A 20794-nucleotide genomic window follows, 5' to 3' on the forward strand; every position below is an offset into this window, starting at 1 on the left:
CTAATCCACAGAGGAACCGCTGAGACCAGACCAGGTATTAAAACAGTTGTTCTGGCGTTAGCCCCCAGCCCGACACACAGACTCATCTTCATCCCAGCGCTGCAAGAAGCTGAACGAGAAACACCAACGCGGGCATGGCGAGCCAGCACTGCCCGGCCAGCAGCATCGCACCACAGAACTGCATTATTTTAGCCGAGTTTCAAAAGGGAATAATTTTACATAATGAAGCATCTGTAGACGTTTCATAGACATTGGCTCTTTGCAACTTTGGGCTGGTTTCAGAGAAGCCGCTTGGGTTGACTTTTGGCTTCTCAGCCCAAAATCACAGCCCAGCTCCCTCACCGCTTCATTTGCCCTCAGTACCAGCCCCCTAGTCCTGGAGGTGCCCAAACAGGCCACTTGGGCCTCAGTTCTCCGCATTCCTGCCATGGATTTCTGGCTTCTTTTTCTGAACACACGCACTGGGAATTATACAGAAAATTCTTGCACAACAGCAGTAACTCTTCCCTGTCATTGCAGTGAACACATTACCCACCACAGCCAGACAAGCCAGCCCCGAATCACCGTGATTTTGCCAGCTCTGATACCTGGTACCATCTGTGGAGCTGCAGCTCCCGGAGGCAGGTGATTACAGAGGATCTCGGTGTCTTCTTTGCTTCTCTGAAAGGCTCAGAATAAAGCCTGAATATGTGTTCTCTGAAGACTTAAATCCTAGAAGGCAAAAAAAAAAGAACAATCAAAACCCACCAGCTAAATTACTTTCTAAATCTCATGGTTTGTAAGTCAATAGCATGATTTGAGGGCGTTTGGGCTTGGCAAGCAGTCTTAGGGTGGATGCCCCACCACAAACCCCAGACAGGGAGATTTTCCAATGCAGGCTTGACCCTTCTGTCTCTGCATAAGCAAATGCTGATGCGTTTCAGTGACCTGGTAGCTGTGGGATTACATTTTGCAGTAACTACCCTCTAAAGCAATGATCCCTTAGTACAGGAGGGTTTAAGACGGGCTGTGCTGGTGCTGCAGGAGCAGCCTGTGGTCTCTGTTGGGAGGGATGCAGAGTTCAGCGCAAGGAAAGTCATTGGAAAGAAAGCAGCAGCTTCACTCCCTGCAGATCCTTCAGGTTGTTCTGGCCTCATGACTTAATCTCCAGAAAGATACTTTAAGGAATAAAATCCCCCAAAACACAGATGAGCCGAAGGCAGCTCTCATCCCACTTATTATTTATCACTCTGTTGCTCCAATCCATATGCATGCATTTTAATGCTCTTTCAAACAATAGCCAGGCTAATTAAAGTTCATTCTGAATGGGTTTTTTTCCAAGGCACAGCTGAATCGTGGCGGTGCAGCCAGCACATGGGAGGGACACACGGCATAAGTCTCCTGCTCCACCTTAGCTCTTGCTCTTGTGAATATTTTACATTAGAGAGAGGTGAACCGCACAACTTCTCTGACACAGCTCCGTGCTCGGCTACAGTGTAGATCCACCCGAGCAACATCAAAATCAGTCATGTCACTAATAAAAAAAAGCAACCAAACAAAACCAGACTGTACCTCCCTAACATAGGTGGCCAGTGGGGATGCACCATCCCTGCTCCGCAGGGCATCCTGTCCCGTGGGCTGCACCATGCCCCATGCAGCTGCAGTGGGATCAGATTGGCTGGGGAAGGTGTCAGCAGTGGGAAAGGAGAACGTTAAGCAAAGATTCTCTGAATCCCTTGATGAAATGACAACTGGCTCAATGGTCCCTGCATTTAAAGCTGTAGCTCCTTTTCCCATCAAGAAGCTGGACTCTGGCTATACTGGGTAGAGAGGACCTTTACTCTCCAGGCAAGGCATTCCTGTTGATCACAGTTTCTGTAAGTACATTATAAATATTGGTTTTACAGTTAAACTCCCCCCGTCAAAGCAGAAGCGTTCTTATTAGATTATTTAGAAAAGGCCATAATTACCAGGGTTTAATTTATTAACAAGATGGGCAATTTAAACACTATCTTTGGAGCTAATGAAATTGTGCTAACTCCAAGACGGAGAAAGAGAACATGAACGCCATGGAAACTGTCACTGACAAGAGCCATAATATTGCACAGGGGTAGTTTGCCCACCTGTTAAAAACACCCAGTATATTCTCTTTCTTAATATGGAAACAGGACAAATATTACTCAGGCTGCATGTGATGCTGACAGAGGACTAAAGACCAGTTTGCAGATTGCAGCGGTGGTTTCCTACGGCCGATGCTCCAGCTGTACTCACGTCTGTGGCACCAACATCCCGGAGAGCCCTGAGAGAGGTGAGGCAGGATGCATTTGCTGGAAACTTCAGACCATGTTGACAATAATTTCTCTCTCCAGGCACTTCCCAGAGGCCCGTTATAAAAATAGTGAAAAAGGAAAAAAAAAAAATACAACGGTTGCTTCTGCCTTTCCTTCCAGTATGAGGCTGTTCGCTAGCAATGGTGCACACTGAGGTGCTGGGCCCTTTCCGTACAGCCCCAGGCACGGCAAGCACCCTGTCTCTGCTCCCCATAAAGAGTGTTTCTTTTCCAACAAGTGAGAAACACCAGGGCTGCCTGCAAGGGATGGGCCCAGGAAATTTCCTGCAGGAAATCCCTCTGGTCAGCTGCCCTGGGGACCCGGCTGAGCCTTCAACAGAGACCAACGCCAGCTGCCGTCAGCAGTGACCCTTCCATGGCAGAAAAGTTGCTGCTAGTGGAGTAAGCAGAGGGATGAAGAAGGTATATCTATATCAAGCTTTAGGGGCCCGGCAGCGAGATCTCAAGGGATGCTGCGAGACAGGTTTTGGAGGGTGCTGAATCACCCCAGCATTGGTGCCAGAGCAGCCTCTCCTCGCAGCGCACAGGGAGACGTGCGGTCCCATAACACACCTCAACACTTGGAAAAAGCAGCACGAGAGATAAGGAAAGCCTTATTGTCTGGTGACAGAATTGCTTCCACCTCTTAGCTTAGGAGCAGAAACGCTCCCCTGTAATTATCCCTGATCCAGAGCACTAGACAAGCAGATACGTGCAAACAGGCTTCATGCCATTAGATACTTTAATGAGGAGGTCAGTGTATTTTGCATTGAGGGATTTGGGATTTGTACATTAAGTGGAGTGGCATGTGCTGGAAGGACATGTGAATTAATGACACTATTTATAACCCATCTCATTATCACACACAGCTTGATGCCTCAGACAGCCACTAATTCTCTTAACCAATTTCTATTGCTGGAAATAAAACTGCTTTGCTTCAGCTGTGATCTGTTAGACAAACGCTGTTGTTGTTATTGTTTGTTTTTTAATGTAAAAAGCATTTTTCAAAGAAAGGCTCCATGATTGCATGATGTAACTCCCCTGAGTCCAAGTCTCAGATACAAAAATATTCGTGTTGAGTCTGATAAATGAACAATGAACAAATTACATGCTTGATTCCCCTGCTTTGCCTTACTTCTGATCTCTAATATTAGATTTCTATAATTGTTTTTCAGGTCCTTGTGCACACATTACCAATGTATATGTTGCAATAGAAATGTAAAATTCAACAATTAGATTTTGAAATAAATGTGCCCCTTCTTTAATTTCTGTCCTATTCTTTGACACAAAAATAAGAAACCATTGTCTGACAAATATTAAAGCCTTGGATACGATTCCAGTCTTTTCCCTTAAGAGGATGTAGCATGGCACTGACTTTTCTGACCCTTTCAGCTGAAAGAGGAAACCAAGGCCTTATCCTGCTTATATACAAAACAAGTAAAAAGACACCTTTTTGTCCTATATATATTTATAAGGGGTTTAAGGACTTAGAAGCCTAAGGAAGAGTTATAAAGAAACCAGACCATTTTCCTAAAGACAGACATCCAACAGCAAAATCCTTTCTCCTTCCTCCTGCCAAGAAAAATCACTATTTGCAACGTTGGCTGCCCGGGGGCAACGTCTCTGAGCTGCCTTCGGTCTCCCTCTCCCACATTTGGACGCAATGACTTTCTAGGCAAAGAATAGCAAGTGTCTGTGCATCTGCTATGGGCTAATTAATGCTCACCTACAAACCAGGGGGGGGTGTGGGTTGCTCCTCCTGTATGCTTTGAGCTGGGACTGGCAACACTTGGAGGACCCTGCGGTTGGTACAGAAAAACCAGCACCTTTCCATGCCTCCTCCAGCCAGCCCCTCAGGGCTGTGCAGAGAGGGAGCTCAGGCTTGAGATGGAGGCACAGTGTCTTCACCCTTCCCTAACTGATGGGGAAAGAGAGGAGAGACCACGCCGTGGTGGAGAAAGAGCAGGCATGAGGGTGGAGAAAGCTTCTGCTCGGCAATGAGTGATGCTTTTTCTGCTCCTGAGAAAATAAACACTGGGAAGCAATTAACTCTGAAGATAAGTGAAAATAATGTGACTTACCAGGCACCAACATTGTTTTAGTGATGGGAATGGAAATGAATTCATTATGGCTGACAATAATGTTAATAAAGATCCATTTCCAGAGGTCTGGAGGAGTGGAAAGGGCCATAATCACAGCAGGGCTCTTTACTCCTGTTTTCCTATGGGATGAAACAGAACTGCTCCCTTGCTACAACTGCTAAGGTGGAGCGGAAGAGAGGACCGGGAGGATGGACGCCAACACCACTCCACGCCAGGGTGGTGCCAAGCTACCAGTGATGGGGGCCTGGCCTCCCCCTGTCCCTCTACACTCCTCAGTCTGCTCAGAGCTGGACTCAACCCAAAGGGGAGGACAGGAGATAGCTCCTGTCTCGCGGGTAGGGAAACCTTTTTTGGAAGGTATTTTCGGAAGCCTCTTCCAGCAGCGTGTATATGCAGATGCTGTGCTTAATTATAGCCTCCATCAGCTGGCAAAGCTACTGCCTTGTAGCAAATTCTCCATCCCTGCCGCACCACTGGTAATCATCTCAGCACAGAGCTCTGCCCCAAACCCAGTACTGCTCGCTTACATCTCAGAAACATCATTTCCTTTACACACACCTCTTTCCAGACTGCTCAGGGGCTTATCAGGCAAAGGGATAAGCATATTATACATTGAGACAGGGTGAGAGTGGATTTACATCTCTTCTCTCACCATGAGACTACCAGGATGGAGCACGGAGGAGGAGAATTTAACTAAGTGTGACGTCTTTAGGCTAAAATGTCATGGACAAAGAGCACCCCACTCAAAACTGGTCAAAGGATGGCCTTTTACTGGTCAAAGGATAGCTTCTGCAGGATTTTCAGAGAACTTTGCTCTCAGTGAGTTGTTCCAGACATCTTCCCCCACAATGATCCATCGCTGTGAGCTAATCTGTCATGTTAATTCAATGCAGCAGAATGTGAATGGATTGCACTTTGCTCTTGCTAAAAAAACCCAAGTGTTTGCTGGTGACTGTTTGCACGGGAGGCGTTTCGAGATGCACCCCTCCTCCTCCTCCTCCTCCCGACTGGCCAGGCAGTGTGCTTGCGGATGGCTCAGTGTGCAATCCTGTGGCTGACTCCAGGAGTGTGGCTGCAGGCAGGGCCGTGATGACACCATGGGTTCTGCTGGCTCTGACTGCAGAAGAGCTATCTGTGCTTTTCTCAGGCCCCTGTGAGGCACTGCTGACACCTTTCACAGGGTGGCTTATCTAACAGGACTGGAGCAAGTCAGAGTCCTGCTCTTACTCCTTGGTGGAGGAGCTACCTTTTCCTCCTGTCGTACGAGGAGCCCAGCTGCCCTGGTGAACCTGCCTAACAGGTTGCAAAGTAAAATCAAGTCATCTTCATATCTCCCGACCAGAAGTCATGTGTGCCATCAGCCCTGCTAACTCCTCTAAGATATGGAGGCAGGCGATGGCCAGTACTAAAGCCATAATAAAATACCCTCTGCAGAGAACCACACTGATATTTTGGAAGTATGACCCCTCTTGAGTGAGCTGAGTCACAGCTTCTTTCATCCAGGTGCATGCCCATGCCTGATACCATTTTAAATTCTTTTTTCCCATCTTTTTTTCCACTTCCACCAAAGCCCATTTCCCAGTTTTCTGGCTTTCTCTCCTTGGGTTTTCTCTGTGGTTTAGTTTCCTGCTAAACACACACTGGAGAGATCAGGTCTACCTGAGCTTCAAAGCCCTCCAAAAGACATACTTCTCACCCTTTTTGAGGCAGCAATTACCAATAGAGACACTAATTGGCATGCTGCTATCTCCATGAGAGCAGAGATAATCTGAAGGAGAGTGGTAATGTTACATGATGTAAAGGGCAGGTTGTTAACAATAATTAAGGCACAAGCAAAAACATAACAATACACCTAACAGTCTGATGCTGGTGTATTAGCTGAGTAAAGCAAAGTGAATCTTGAAGGCAAAACTCCCATTTTCCTCCAAATCAGGGGTCAAAATTCTGCTGTGGCAACTAAATGCAATGCCACTGAAGCTGGAACATTTGTCACTTGGATCTAATTTAACCTCAATTAGCTGCTCTGACCCCCAACGTCCCCAAACACATAAAGATGAAATCTCATCCCAAAGACTGTTCCCAAGCAAGTGCCAGGGTCTGGAAAGCCGCACTTCTCCCCTGATCTTCCCCTGAAATTACTTTGAAAATTAAGCCTTAAAGCCAGACTTGCCTGTCCTGGGTGCTGTACCTGCTCCAGGCACACACACCACAACCCCACCTGCCAAACTTGGGGCCTAGAGGGATCTCACTTGGCTCTGGGTAGCCCAAAAATAGGGGGAGATGCCAACTTGCCCTCCAGGCACTGCCATATTACACCCACCCAAGACAACATGGGGCTGTGAGGCACCCACTGCCCATGAAGACGATGCTGTAATCAAAACGTGTGACCCCGAATAATCCCAGCACCCATAGGGGAACAGACCCTTCTCAGGGACCACATGGGTGCAAAGGAGCATCAGGAAAACATTCTTCTTTCTGTTGAAGCTTTTGCTTCTTCTTAACGTAATTTCTGTCTAAAGAAACTTTTGCCATGCAACATCACTGTGCCTAAACACGTTGCTTTAAACATAAACAGGGAAACGCAGAAGAAAGTGAAATACCCACTTGGATGGATGTTTTCATAGATTCAGAAAGAGCCGAGCTGGAGTGGACCGCTGTGATGATCCCTCCCAACACAGTGCCTTGGCTGGCCGCCGCGCTGTCCCGCATTAATTCCTGCTGCACGTCCAGTCTCTGTGGGAACCAGAGTGTAGATTTCAGAGAGAAAAATCTGGTTGTGTTTCTGTAATAACGACTTGACCACAACTCTTTTGCAAATTGTTCCCAGAGTTAATTTTCCTCACTCCAGAAAATGCACTACCTTTTTTTTTCAGTTTGCACTAGCTCCTGTTTCCACTGAATCTTATTATACTTGGTCAACTACACTGCAACACCTGCTGTTACCAAACTGCCTTCCATCATGAAGGCAAGTAAAGATGTCTTGGCAGTGTAGCCCATCCAGAATTAATTGTAGCCAGGTAAATCACTCATTTTCAATCCTTAAAAACTTACCCCATCACGAGAAGGTCTAATACAGATTTCTCCTGTGCCAAACACAACAATTTTGGGGTTAGGAGACTGCCAACTATAAGTATGAAATATTTCAAGGACATTTTAGCACCGACAGCCTGAGACCTCCGTATGACAGTCAGATTGAAGTCCCTAGTGATAACCCAGCTTTCCTTCCCAGAGGTTACCAGTCGGTGCAATGCAAGAGGAGCCCATCACTTGCTTTGCTGTGGGACGAGGTGGCATGCAGCAGCAGCCAGTGTCCAGTTTGTGGGCAATCTCCCAACATGCATGTCCCCACGTAGCCACGGTCATTTGCTTCTGCGGTGTCAGACGATATCTTGCCACCCTTGGCAAGACCTGCCTGCTTATCCTTGCTGTTTTCGAGATAAAGAGATTGTAGTCTAAGAGGTTAATCACAGGCAACAGTGACATCTTTACCTTGATATATGCTGTCTTTAGCTTGATGCACTTACAACAGTGAAGGCATCACCTAGAGCTTGAAAAAAACATTCTGTATTAATTGCAACAGAAAAAGTAGCAGTGGAAAATATTTCTACAGATTTAATTATCGTTGTATTGAGATGCTTATGAAAACACTTGTAAACAATCACCAAAATACTTGGCACCTATTTTTCATTAATACTATCTAGTTTCTTGTAAATATAAAATATCCTAGAATTTGAGTAACAGAATTTTTTCTAGAACCTTTAGTAAAAAGTATCATGAATATTGCTGTTTGATCGGTGAAAGCTTCGCTCTTCCTGGGAAGCTACTAACTGTGTAAAAACAAAAGTAGAAACTGGAAACAACTAAATTTTCTGGCAAGGTGTCCCAGGGTTACCTGAGAGAGATGCAAATCCTGCACAGATAAAGATGTCATCTAAAAATAATGGCTCCTGATGCAGCTCAGCAACCACGGGTGCCTTTTCTCCACAGGTGGGTTTTTGTTCTCCTACACTTGCCCTGCCACCACGCCAGGGAAGTGTGGGGAAAAGACTAATAAAATATCAGGTGAAATAACTGTATGTGGCCAACGCTACATACTACAGAAAGGCAATAAGCAGTGCTTGGGCTCTCCTTTCCTTTGACTTGAACTGAGATTTTCTCGTTTGTGCATGAAGTTGCAGCGGAGGTTTGAACAAATAATTATCTCTCTTGATCTCCTGTTCTTCCTCTGCATTATAAGCGTATTTAAAGGGCACTTAGAAAAAGCTGTCACAACCTAAATTAACATGTAACAAGTAAAGAAAATGTTTGATGGGCTGTATGGGAAAGTGATATAGTATAAAGGTGGCCTTTTCATCCCCTGGGATTTACTCCTGGGCTTCTGCACTTGCTCGGTTTTACAGTTCCAAAGCTTTTCTTTGTTGCTGTGGCAGGAACAGTGCTGTGGGCATGGTGGGGTTATTGCACATGATGCAGGGGAGCTGCCACCATCCCAGACATGTGCAGGAGGTGACAGCCCATTGCTGGTGAGCCCATTGCTACCTCCCCACTGCCCTGGGACTTGGGGCTGCCTCCCAGGCCCCCCCAGCCCCACCAAACAACCTGTGCCTTTCCCCCAGCATCCGCTTCAGCGCATCTCCCTGGCAGGAGGAAAATGCCTGATCTCTTATGCCTCAGCTCAAAACTTCTCAATCTCAGTGACTGATAAAATACCACAAGACAGTCTGTAGAACAGCTGAGGAAAAGAAAATACAAAAAACACACCGATACATCCCACTCAGACACAGAAAAAAGGGCCGTGTGGAAGCAACCGCAAGCCCTTGAGACCAGCACAACTTTGATTTGGTGATAAACTAAACCTATTTATTGTCGAAACATTAGAAACAACAAGCTAAACGCAAACCATGGAGGATGGGAGAGGGTGAATTGGTAGGTGGGAGCTGGCAGGTCACGGGAAAACTGCCACATAAAACATAGGTGTTACCTCCCAAGAGGGGCCAAAGCTAACAAGAAACACACCAACTACCGTGAAATTAGCTTTAATAATTAAGCCTGCCAAAAGCGAAGATTAAAAATTTAATCTGAACTAATGAAGCTATTGGCAGAACAGTTTTCCCCCATTATACATTTATGATATATAATACACTAACACAGACACCTTCGTTTGAAACACTAAAAGCCATTGCTCAGCCTCACGAGCACCTCAAGAGCTGTGCTGCCTCTCACACTTTTGGTGCTTGCTGCCTGGACTCTTGCTTTATCACTGGAGGAGCAATGAAAACACTTCATTTTGTTAATTCTTTAAAGTATAACTTCACGTTTCTAAATAAAAACTAATTTTGCCTCCCTAACTGGAAAAGTGTGAGAAAATTTTGGAAGGGGATGTTTCAGGGATTTCAAAATTCTTTTTTTTTTCTGCAACTTTTTCATAGAATTTCCAAAGCATAAAATTCCTTGAAAACATCTGTTATACAATATTCCATTATAAATTATGGACTATTTAGCATAACCTGAGGTTATACTAAAAAATCTCATGCAGTAAAACAACCATCAATCATTACTTTTAAAGGAATCCAGAAAGAACTGGGCATCTGTATGGCTGAGGAGGCAATACTGAGTTAGAGTAACAAGTAAATAAAAGAGGAAAACAGAATTATTTCTGTCCTAATAAATCCAGATGCCCTATGATGTGCCTAATTAGCGTTAACAGGATTCTGCTGGTCAGGCGGGGCTCTGATCCTCCTGTGGACACCCAGGGCTTGGCTTCTTCACCCCTGGAAGAACCCAATGACCCTCTTTGCAGGATGCTTGCCCCTCCTTGCGCACCAGGTCATGGCTTACCGAGTGACTTCTGGTCCCCGTGTACCTCAGCTTACTAAGTCACACGATCACAGCGAGATCAACCTCACATGTAAGGTCCTCGGTGGCATCACTGAGTAACAACTGGCACCAAATGGAGCCCCCAGGTTTTAAACACAGTGAGAAGTTGAACTTCTGGCCACTCACATGGGCTGTGAATGGCTTGTAGCCCCCTGCCCCTCCAGTCCCTCTGCAACCCTCAGTATTTTGAGTGTGATGCTGTGGCCATCTGGACCAGATAGATTTTTTTATTTCTCCCTTTTTATGACAAGTTCTAGTAACCATACTCCTGGCTTTATTTGACACTGTGAGTAGTTCTACTGAAGATGAAAGTAGCTTTAAGTTTTAAAATGTTTAAAAAACATAGTTTTTATGCTTTCCTCCAGTTAAGGTGCTTGCCAGTACATATAAATTCAGGACAGAGTCTGCTTCCCTATAAAAGTTTGATGTTGTTCTCGTCTGGAAGGCTGACAAGACATTGAATTCCAAATTCAGGAAATGTTCGACTCTATGATGTGTTTATAATTAAATTTATTTCCCTTGAATGCAGCCGAGCATGTCCCTGGCTTATTGTGTGAGGCAGCTGCATGTTAAGGATTATGCCTGTGGAATCAAATAGATTGATGACATGATTTAGGACCTATCTGGAAAGATTAATTGAATTAAATATAACTTACACAATTTTCCTTAATCCTCTAAGGAGAGCCTGACCGACTTCACACCTTTGCTTTGCTCTGGAAACCTTATTAAAAGGGAGAGGGAGGGAGACAGAGTGATTGGTTTATATACTTAATTAGGAGCTTTAAATGTTCAATAAATTACTACTCTTTGGAGGGGAAAATCTGAAACACTGTCTCATTCCTTGTTTTGCCTAATTCATTATTTTTTTGCCTCTTTATAAATCAGCAAGATGGCTACAGACCTCGTGGTGGGGCTTCCAGGTCCCCACAATTTAAATTACCAGACCCTCATCGCAACATCTGCACCCCATGCAGGCAAAAAGGCAAAAAACCATTAGCTTTGCATTTCTGGGAATTTTATGCTGCTCTACATAGCAAATTCCATAGATTTGCCTAGACAATGAAAGACGAGATGCAAGTCCTGCCTTGAACTCAAGGAACATGACAGCACCATTCCTTACAGGTTTCCCCATGTGGGTGATACCTGGTCCATGGATGGAGCTGGAGGAGTTCCGAGCTGCTGATATAACACTCGCAGCCATGACACTGCTATTTCTTACATCACCATTTTGTCTTCCAGCTCAAAATTGCTCAGACAATTAATAAATGTAATTTAAAATGGGACAAAGGTTTTCTTTCAGTAACACTGAAGGGGCTTCCCCTGCAACGTGCATTATCCATCAGTTCTTACAGAGCTTTTCCAAAGGATCCTGACATTTGTAGAACAATACAGAGGCTCACAGCTGGCCCCTAGCTGCATCCCACCTTTACACATCAGGTTCACTTTGGCTCCCACTGACCATAAATGTGGGATAATGGCCTGGTGGAGTTCGGAGACCCTCAGGGCACCAGCCTGCACTGACTAGGGATTTCCGGCAGAGTCTCCACCCAACTGGCAAAATGTCACTCACCGTATTGCTTAGGTACGCTGTCATATCACCTGCCTGGGGAGCAGAGCGCAAAAGCAATATTACATATTTTTCGGTGCAAACCATCAAGAGGTATATTCAGCTGTAGCAGCAGGGGCACGTCAGTATGCAGAAATTCACTCTTTGGCTTGGATTTGGGCCAGGAAACAATATCTAACATCCCTACCGGGGTGTGAAATGGGATTCTAAATCGCAGAATCTTCAGCGAAGTAATTAGATGGACAATAAAATTCACACACCCATCTCCCAACAGGTAGCCAAGGGCTTTTCAGTGGTAGATACCTGATTTTCCCCTTGTAATATCTTTAATAAAAGTAACATTGAAATGTAGTATCTTATGTCATTTGAATGCATCTTTACATTGCATAAGGCTTTGTTAATTATATATTTATTTACTGTGACCTTGTAGATACATTATGGTCACATTTATGGCTATCCAGAGAAATGGCAAATTTGCCATACAAAAACAATGAGGTGTAAAGACTTACAAGGGCAGCATCTTTAAAAATAACAGCATGTTGCACAGTTGTTCCAGCACAAATGCCTGCAAGTTTAGTGCCACAGTAACTCTGCTATACAGTCTATTCATCACATAAATATTTGTGTGTGTAGAAAGAGTGATGTTCTGCAAGGACACAATTTGTGCAGCATTTATATATAATTTGGCAAAAAAATAAACAGCCCGCTTTTGCTTTCAGTTCAGACCTGGCATACAGCCACTAAATCTGCTCCAGATTTGTACTGCAGGCAGAACTCTGCCCATTGCTTCTGTAAGGCAGCTAAGTTTCCAGTATTGTATTTTTGTTCTGTGCCAACTAATTTGGATACAACAGATTGAATTTAAAGGTCAAAAAGTCAAGAAAATTGACTGGCTGAAGAAGGTAAAATATTTTTTCAAAACTGATTTCAGAAAATTGAAAAGGCTCAGAGAAGTCATGGAGCATTTTATGAAACCTATATTTCATAGGAGGTGAAATTAAATCTAGGTGCCAGCGACAAGCCTATCATTGGTCTTAACACACTTGCCTCAAATCAGTGATTTCATCAAAAGCTTTTTTACTTCTGGCAATGCTGATGACCAAGAAAAAAAAATTACATCTGCACCTTAAAGTCCACGAAAGCAAACACCAGAAAAAGAGCATTCCTGACCCAAGCCATGGATCTGACTGGTTGGAAACTATCTGGAACCAGATTTCAGTTTCCACACAGGCCTTTGTTCCAGGATGACAATGATGGATCAAAGTCCTGGATCCAAGCAGCCTGGAAAGAGCAGGGTGTTTTTTTTTTATTACAGCCCAGCCACATACGCAGCATTTCTCAATAACCCAATGCAACGTCTCTCTCCGCCATAGTGAGCAGAGTGAACATTCATATTTCTATTGCAACAAAAGTTATGAAGACAAGCAAAAAGGCTTTCTAACCTGGGGTGATAGAAAGAGAATTACTACCTCCATGTTGCAGGCAACAACAGTAGAGTTTGGAGTAACTCTCCATTTCGATGGGGCTGCCACAGCATGCTAAATGCCCTGTCTAGGACTCCCAGCAACACGAACAGGATTTCTAAGGGACAAAAGAAACTGGCCTTGGAGTCTGACTAAAGCCACTGTGCAGGAACTGGGCTGATCAGTGCTTATTGATGCTCTGTGGCACATAAAGTTGTATGCTTAAGTGGGAGTAAATCAGCTATTCCGTTCGCAAGATGGCAAGCCACCCTGAGGATAAAAAGCTGCCTCCTAAGTAGGGGGTTTTGTCCTGGTGTCTGAGCATAGAGTGGCAGCCAGCCTGCAGCTCCTGCCGCTTTTCCAAAAACAAGCTGCTGCATCTCACTGTGCCTGTTGTGCTCTTCTTGCCCCTCACAGGTGCTCTCTAGGTGTAGGATAAGAAACACGCTGTCCCACCTGCCATGCTCAAACACTGTCATTTAGGTGAGCTGGAGACTGCCAGCACCCATGTAGTTCAGTGCAGTGATAATCCCCCCAGCTTGTGCCACTGCACAAGCACTTCAAGGCCAGGTATTCACCTTTGTGAATACCGACACGCTGAGGGACACGGTGCCACCAGTCCGCTCAGTTTTGGACATGCTATTTGTATGAAAAATTCCTCCTGCATCTACTCTACAAGGTACCTCTGACCCGAGAAGACCCCTCAGGCTGAGCACGCCACACAGCACTCGGTGCTCAGTTGCGCTGGTGCTGAGCACGGTGCAGGGCCCACGAGGGCTGGGAGCCATCGGAGCACGCTGGGCAGTGCTGTGTGACTCAAAGTGGCAGATTTGCAGAATCACAGAAAACAGGGCTGGAAGGCACCTTGCAGGTCCTGCTCATACATTTTCTTGCCTGAGGCCGGATCAGCTGGACCTCTGCCTATGACATACGTCTCAGCTGTCCTGAACCACCTCCTCAGACTATTTAAGTACTTCACTACGCTGCCCACTAGGAAATTTTTCCAGCTATCTGATGATGCTCTTCCCCGCTGCAGTGCAAACCCAGCATTTCATAGCTGACCTGTAGGCTCTTGCCTTCCCTTCCCTGCTGGTGCCAAAAGCCTCCTGTGCCACATTTTGTATATATACTGCTGGGAAGGACTGAACATACCAGGGAACAGGAATCAGCCCCTGTTGCCAGCATCTCCCTGCCAAGCCCATGACTGCAAGCGGCAGCTGAGCTAGGACGGGGGGAAGATGAGGGACTCTGCCACTGGAGAAGCAACACCCAAGCGAAGGACTTCAGTGAGGGTTATTTCTGATCTCAGGACAGGGAAACAGAAAGGTAATTGTTAATCACTTCATGCTTTTGTAGTTATTTAACATAGATCCAAGGAAGGCCTGTCTATATGGTCATTTGTGCTAATACAATCCAAACCCACTGGTCTACCAGCACTGCTGGCAGGAGCCACGCAACGCCAGGGCTGCACACTCATGCATCAGATGCCAGTTCATCATTCCTCCATTTCATCACCCACACAAGCATCCACGCCAGGCAGGATTGCCAGCCCAGAATAATACCAGAGACTGTGCTGGCCATCTGCTAACCTGTTACATGGTCCCACAGTTAATCTGTTTTGTATGAATCTCACATATACCCAAGTGTTGCAGCCAAAGGTTTTTCAGCAGTTCAGTAGTATACACACATCTGCTCCGGTTCAATCACCCATACGCACGGGGAGATTAAAGGCATTTTACACCTAACAGCAAAAACCATCTTCTGTCTCTAGTGGGAGCTCAATAAATGTTATTTAGGAGATGATGACCTAGGCTTTTCAGGATGGCAGAGTGCTGTGATGGACAATTCTCTTACGAAGAAAGCAAATATACATGGGATTCTTTGTTACATATGTGAAATCATAGAATCATTTAGACTGGAAAAGACCTTTAAGATTGTTGAGTCCAACTGTGACCCTAACAGTGCCAAGTCCACCACTAAACCATGTCCCTGAGCCCCACTATATATCACACGTTGGGGACACATTCAAACCTGTTATATATGAATGAAAGCATCCTGAATGTCTTTGGACACGTTAACATCTATAATGAGCTTTTTTGCTTGAAGGGACCCTTTTGCAAACTTTGCCCATAAAGGCAGGTGGGTTTTGGTAAATCAGAGAAGGGCTTGAACACAGCTCCTACAGCTGCTGAATATCAGTGTGTGCTGCTGAGACACACCATTGAACAGGAGCACATCTGTCAAAAAGTTTCAGAATAAACGCTCCATCCCGGAGTATTTTTAGTGCAATTAAAACCGTGTTCCTTTGAAAGCCATGTCTCAAATGATGGACTCTAGGGCATGTCACAAGCCAGCCCCACATGCATCCCCACAATGAGCCTACGGACATACCAATCCTCCCAGTACTATCAAAGAAAACAGGTCTTATTGCTGCATGATTTTTTTTTAAATGATCCCTTCCCACAGCGTCCTTTGCTCCTGCACTGATTTACAACCTTTCTAATGCAATATCTTCAGTCCAACAGCCAACCTCATCACCTGAAGCTAGGATCTGGCCCCAAGGTCTGCAAATCATGAACTTAGTGGGTTTGGTGCTGGAGCACAGATGTGGAGCCATTGGCATCTCTCCCCTGTAGAAGTGATAGCTGGCCTCGAGCGGTGACAGCACCATCAGACTGCGGCAGCAGCTCTGGGAAGGTCCCAGGTCCTGAGAGGGCTGAATCCAGACACACAGCTAGCTGAAACACTGCACTATAGCCATCCTGCCCCAAAACCCCATCCTGGCAGCACTCAGCACAGCATCCACTAGGAAACTCCAGGCTTCCAGGTCACCAGCTGCTGAATGGCACCGTGGATCTGAATTCAAGGCGGGAATTTCCATCTCATCTCCATCATTAGCATCCTACAAGAACTACTTTCAGCTTTGTCCTTGGGGGGAAGCATGCATTATGCATAGCAAGAATTTCTCCATCCATCTTCCGAAATGCATTATCACTCTCGATCAGGGCTTTCCAAGTCACCAGTCTCATTTGAAAGGAAGGTGAGCTGACCCATGAATACCGCATGCTGCAGCTTCAAATGCTCCTCGCTGGAAAAACCACTGGAGGAGGACAAGGGGCAGGAAAGCTGTGTACAGACCCTATAGACTCTACAGCTGGGTACTGTGCACTGGACTGTGCCTGACCCTATCCCTCAGGCTGCCTGCCCCATGCCTACTACAGCTACATGCAACAAGCATCTACATGGAGCTGCAGAAACAAGGGAAATGGGGGCTATGTGGGAGTATCAGGGAAAGAGTCAAGATCCAAGGGCTCTCCAAAGGTCTCTTGGGATTTCCCAGATCCATCATGGTGACAGTAAGATTAAATTTAGCATATTACATAGTTTCTTTGTAATGGGTAGCAGGATAGCTGGATATTTAGAGGTTAGCAGTATTCACACAGAGAGAAAACCAATTAAAGCTTCGCAGGGCATGCTATGTAAGTGTATACAAATATATTAAATCAAAAAGTGCTACCCTACTTTACCTTCCATACTGTAATAGCAAAAAAAAAAAAAAAAAAAGGAAATAGCAAAATTTCCTAATGGAATGTGCAAATGCAGCAAGAAGTCTGAACCCAGACTCATGGGGGCTATTTTTACAGGTTGTAGAATCAGAGAAAAATCCCTCCCAGAGACACAAAGCAATGCAATCAACTATGTCCAGCAGTTGGCTGCTCCCTTAATGAGTGGGCATCACATCGATGTTTCCAAAAAGGCCACTCCAAGTATGGCTCCATTCTGATTGTGTTCTAACCCCTTCCACATCAAATGCCAAAAATATTTATGCCTGCTGTATTACATTATAAATTTATATTTCTGAAAAGTAATGAGTTATGACATTATACCAGGCATGATAATTGAACCTCAGGGCCCAGCCCTGTTGAAGCTGCTCTAGAGCTGTCTTACCACAAGAGTCTTACTTTTGGGGGTTAGAGTAACCTCCAGATGGCATTGGGGATGTTAAAAATAAAAAAGACATCCAAGCTTGTAGGCTGACTTTCCATCAAGGGAGATGTCTAATTATACATCCACTTTGCTTTCCCCAGCAATGTATTGGAAGCAATTATTTTAAATAGATAAAGGGTGTCAGTGAGGTTCAATTTTCCTCTCTATCAGCTGGTGCAGTATGAGCATGCACAGAGTAAAGTCTTAGTCAACCATGGATGTGGATGCATCCTGAAGTTGCATTCTGACATTTGTGAGTCTCATTAAATGTCTTTCCTTTATTGATTTGGTTTTCGTAATTGCAGCATATGAACATTTTTAATTTTTCATTTCCGCTCCTGGCATTTAATTTGAAGTGATCCCGAATTTAATGCCAAGGCACGTATCAGAAATGACCTTCAAGCTTGAGAGAAAATAATTTCATTTTAGAATTCGTCAATAAGCAATAGGCAGAAGCCTTGTACATTTAATAGCATCTATCAAACATTTTCGCTTAAGAACTTGCTGACCTTCTTGGCAGAGGCCGTTCAGCAACACGCCACTTCTACTCTCTCCTTTATCCAAGAGATGGGATTGCTACTAAGTCATTTCTGCACTCCGAAATTAGGTCAGCTATCAACAGCAACAGATTACATACAGAACTCAAATGATCTGTTCTCTCTGCTTGATGAAAGTGTAACAGTGGCCTTTCAGTACCTTATTGTCAGGGCATCCTCATCTCGGCTCTGCTCCTGCATTACATGACTCTCCTTCTTAGGAGCACAACGATTTCAAGAAGGGGCTATTCAGCTGCCTGTAAATCCACCCAACTTATGTTACATTCTGGTTTTGCTAACAGGAGACTGGCTAACAGCTGATCAGATAATTTGCAGTGAATATTCAGAGGAGTTTCTCATGCTTTATAGCTGTGAAAGTAGGATCAGATCTGGAAAAGAATTGGCCCCTGTGAATTCCACAAGCACATTTGACAGAGAACTCATTTTCCAATATGCATATCACAAGAGGGAAGGAGGAAATTTTCAGTGACAGCCTCTTCAATAATAGGTTTTTGATTGCAAAGTAGAAAAATTACAAATTAAGATTTTTGGAAAGCAGGTGATAAATTAAGAGAACTAAGTGCTTTTAAATGATCTGAAGCTCTAAAAACACATCCTATGCATGAATTACTGTTTCAGCAGAATGAAATGATCATGTTTCCAGAATTAATTCAGTAGCAACAAGCTTAGCAGAAGGTAAACAGTTGCAAGTATGCTCCTGTATTTTATTTCATAGCGCACATTCATTTTGTGCTAAAATCCCTTTTGCATTCTCACCAGTAGCTGGCTTTGAAATGTTTCGGCTAGTTAGGGATGCTAAAGACGCACAGCTCTCAGATATCCTTGTCACAGAGAGGTAACTTGCAGATGTCCACAGGCCCTGAGCAGATGGTGCACTGGAGAATTTCTGCATACTGAAGGGCTGTGCAGAGTTAAAAGGAATTTTTATGAGCCCACCAAGAAGTAGCTGCAAAGCACCGTTAATTTCTAACTATCAGCCATCAGCATAAATAGGAGAAGCCCTCTGTGTTGTGCTTCAGCACACTGGGGCAGAGAAAAGGGTTCAAACCAAAGTAACAACACCACCAGAACAGAATCAAACTGGCGTGGCTTTCCCCGACCCCAGACCCTCACTCCCATCTTCCCCAGTTCCCTGCTGGAAAAGGGTGGATCTGTCCCCCCAGGGAATCCTTTCTGTGAGGTATGGTGATACTTTCTTTTATGGTTTGCAAATCTACACGATGAATCTATGAAGATGGTGTTTTACCCAAAATTACTCTCAGAAAAGACATTATTAATAAAAGTATCTTTATTTCCTTACTGGAATTTACTTTTGCATATTTATAAACTATAAGAATGGCGAAAGGAGGAAATTATGCTATTAATTCCTCCTGCAAAGTAATACTTCATGTAGAATAAGGATTTATGGGCACTGAAAACGTATCAAACAAAAATCAATCTATTTTTCATTTAAAAAAAAAAAAATCAAAACTTTCGGGGAAATAATTAGAGCCAAGCCAGATTTCCTCCGAACTTTGAAATTAGTAATTTCACTTGCACAAAGAAATAAATTTTCTAGCTTTCTAGTCTAGCATTTTTTATGATTCTCAGCAGTGCTGCTAAGTGGAATTTGATAAGTTAAAACTGACAGGTGGAAAGCTTGTAAGGAACGCACTGCAAACATGCAGACACACCGAGAGAATTCAGGGGTTTATACAGGACCAATTTTGGAGTGGAGATACTTAAATCTGGAAGCATAATACCTCTAGAACAGCAAGAACATACACTTTATTTTGTGAGTTCATATAGATACATTGCTCTCAGATTTGTTCCATCCCACAAAAGATATTTTTAAAGATTATTCTGTTTAAAGCTGAAAGTAAAAAAATATAATTACATAAAATGTAAATAAAGTAATCACTTGCAGCTCTCTGTTCTGCTATCCTGTGCCTTATCTTTGGCAAATAAACAGATTATTCACAAATAATAGCAATTACAATGTTTTTTGGTTGGTTTGTGGTTTTTTGTTTATGTTAGACATGATTTGCACTCAGTGTGAAAATAGCTATTTTCAAGTGTTCTTTGGCAATAGTTTTCCTTAAAACAGGAGGACATTTTTGAATATTCTTCATAAAAATCCTCAGGGTTTTCCTACCAGCTGTAGCCTGAGAGATTTTTGCCCCCCCCTAATTCTAACTGCTAAATAAGACTGACAAAACAATATTATTTTTTTTTTTTCCCCAAAAAGCACGATATACATTTTAGCCCTTAGCTAAAAAGGTACCGGCCTCCTTCACACCCCTACTTGCTGTCAGCCACTGCCACCTCAGGTCAGCCTGCACCACCCCTTCTCCTTCGGTGCCTATCAAAAACACCCACCTAAGCTGAAGCATTTTAAAGAAAAGGCCCTGATCGCAGGGAAAAAAAAAAAAAAACCAAAAAACTTTTCCCTCTGTATTTCTCTATGAGACATCGGGCTGGGTGTGCATTAGAATTGCTAGTGCAAAGCTAGCTGCAAAATAGCTGCAGTGGAGACCAGACTCTCCCTTTTGAGGTTAGCGTAACAGCAATGAAACCAACATACCTTCCTTGTTTGCCTGTTCATTTCCTATTTGTTTATTTTCCTATTGCAAAAATACAGGGTTTGTTATTAAAACATTCAATCATATTTATAAACAATAAAGCGAAACCCAAACATTGTCTTTCTCTAGTCAGTTCAGAGCCTTATATATATCAAGTGCAGATATTCCCTGAAAAACTTCCAGTTTTTAATTAATTATGTTGTTAATCAAGAGCATGACTGCATTTTGATTGCATTCAGTTATCTCTCATCTCTTTCTTCTCAAAACAGTACAAAAAAAGATCCAGAACAAAAGGTTCACATCTCTTGCAGCTGCTCTTTATGCACATCTAATTAATCTTGGGACTATTAAAATTCAATACAATGAGAAAAT

General features: G+C 44.0%; 1 long non-coding RNA gene across 2 annotated transcripts in view; it reads right to left on the reverse strand.

The window, feature by feature from the left end:
- The window catches only part of LOC308053936, a 44037-nt gene that overhangs the window by 10126 nt on the left and 13117 nt on the right, over nucleotides 1–20794 (reverse strand). The window contains exon 1 of one of the 2 annotated variants that reach the window (XR_013923863.1): nucleotides 588–20794. This exon is cut by the window's right edge and continues 13117 nt beyond it. This is a non-coding gene — a long non-coding RNA (uncharacterized lncRNA). The other variant, XR_013923864.1, reaches the window with a different exon arrangement.

The sequence above is a fragment of the Falco punctatus genome (genome assembly GCF_963210335.1).
Source record: "Falco punctatus genome assembly, chromosome: 15".
Taxonomy (NCBI): Eukaryota; Metazoa; Chordata; class Aves; order Falconiformes; family Falconidae; genus Falco; species Falco punctatus.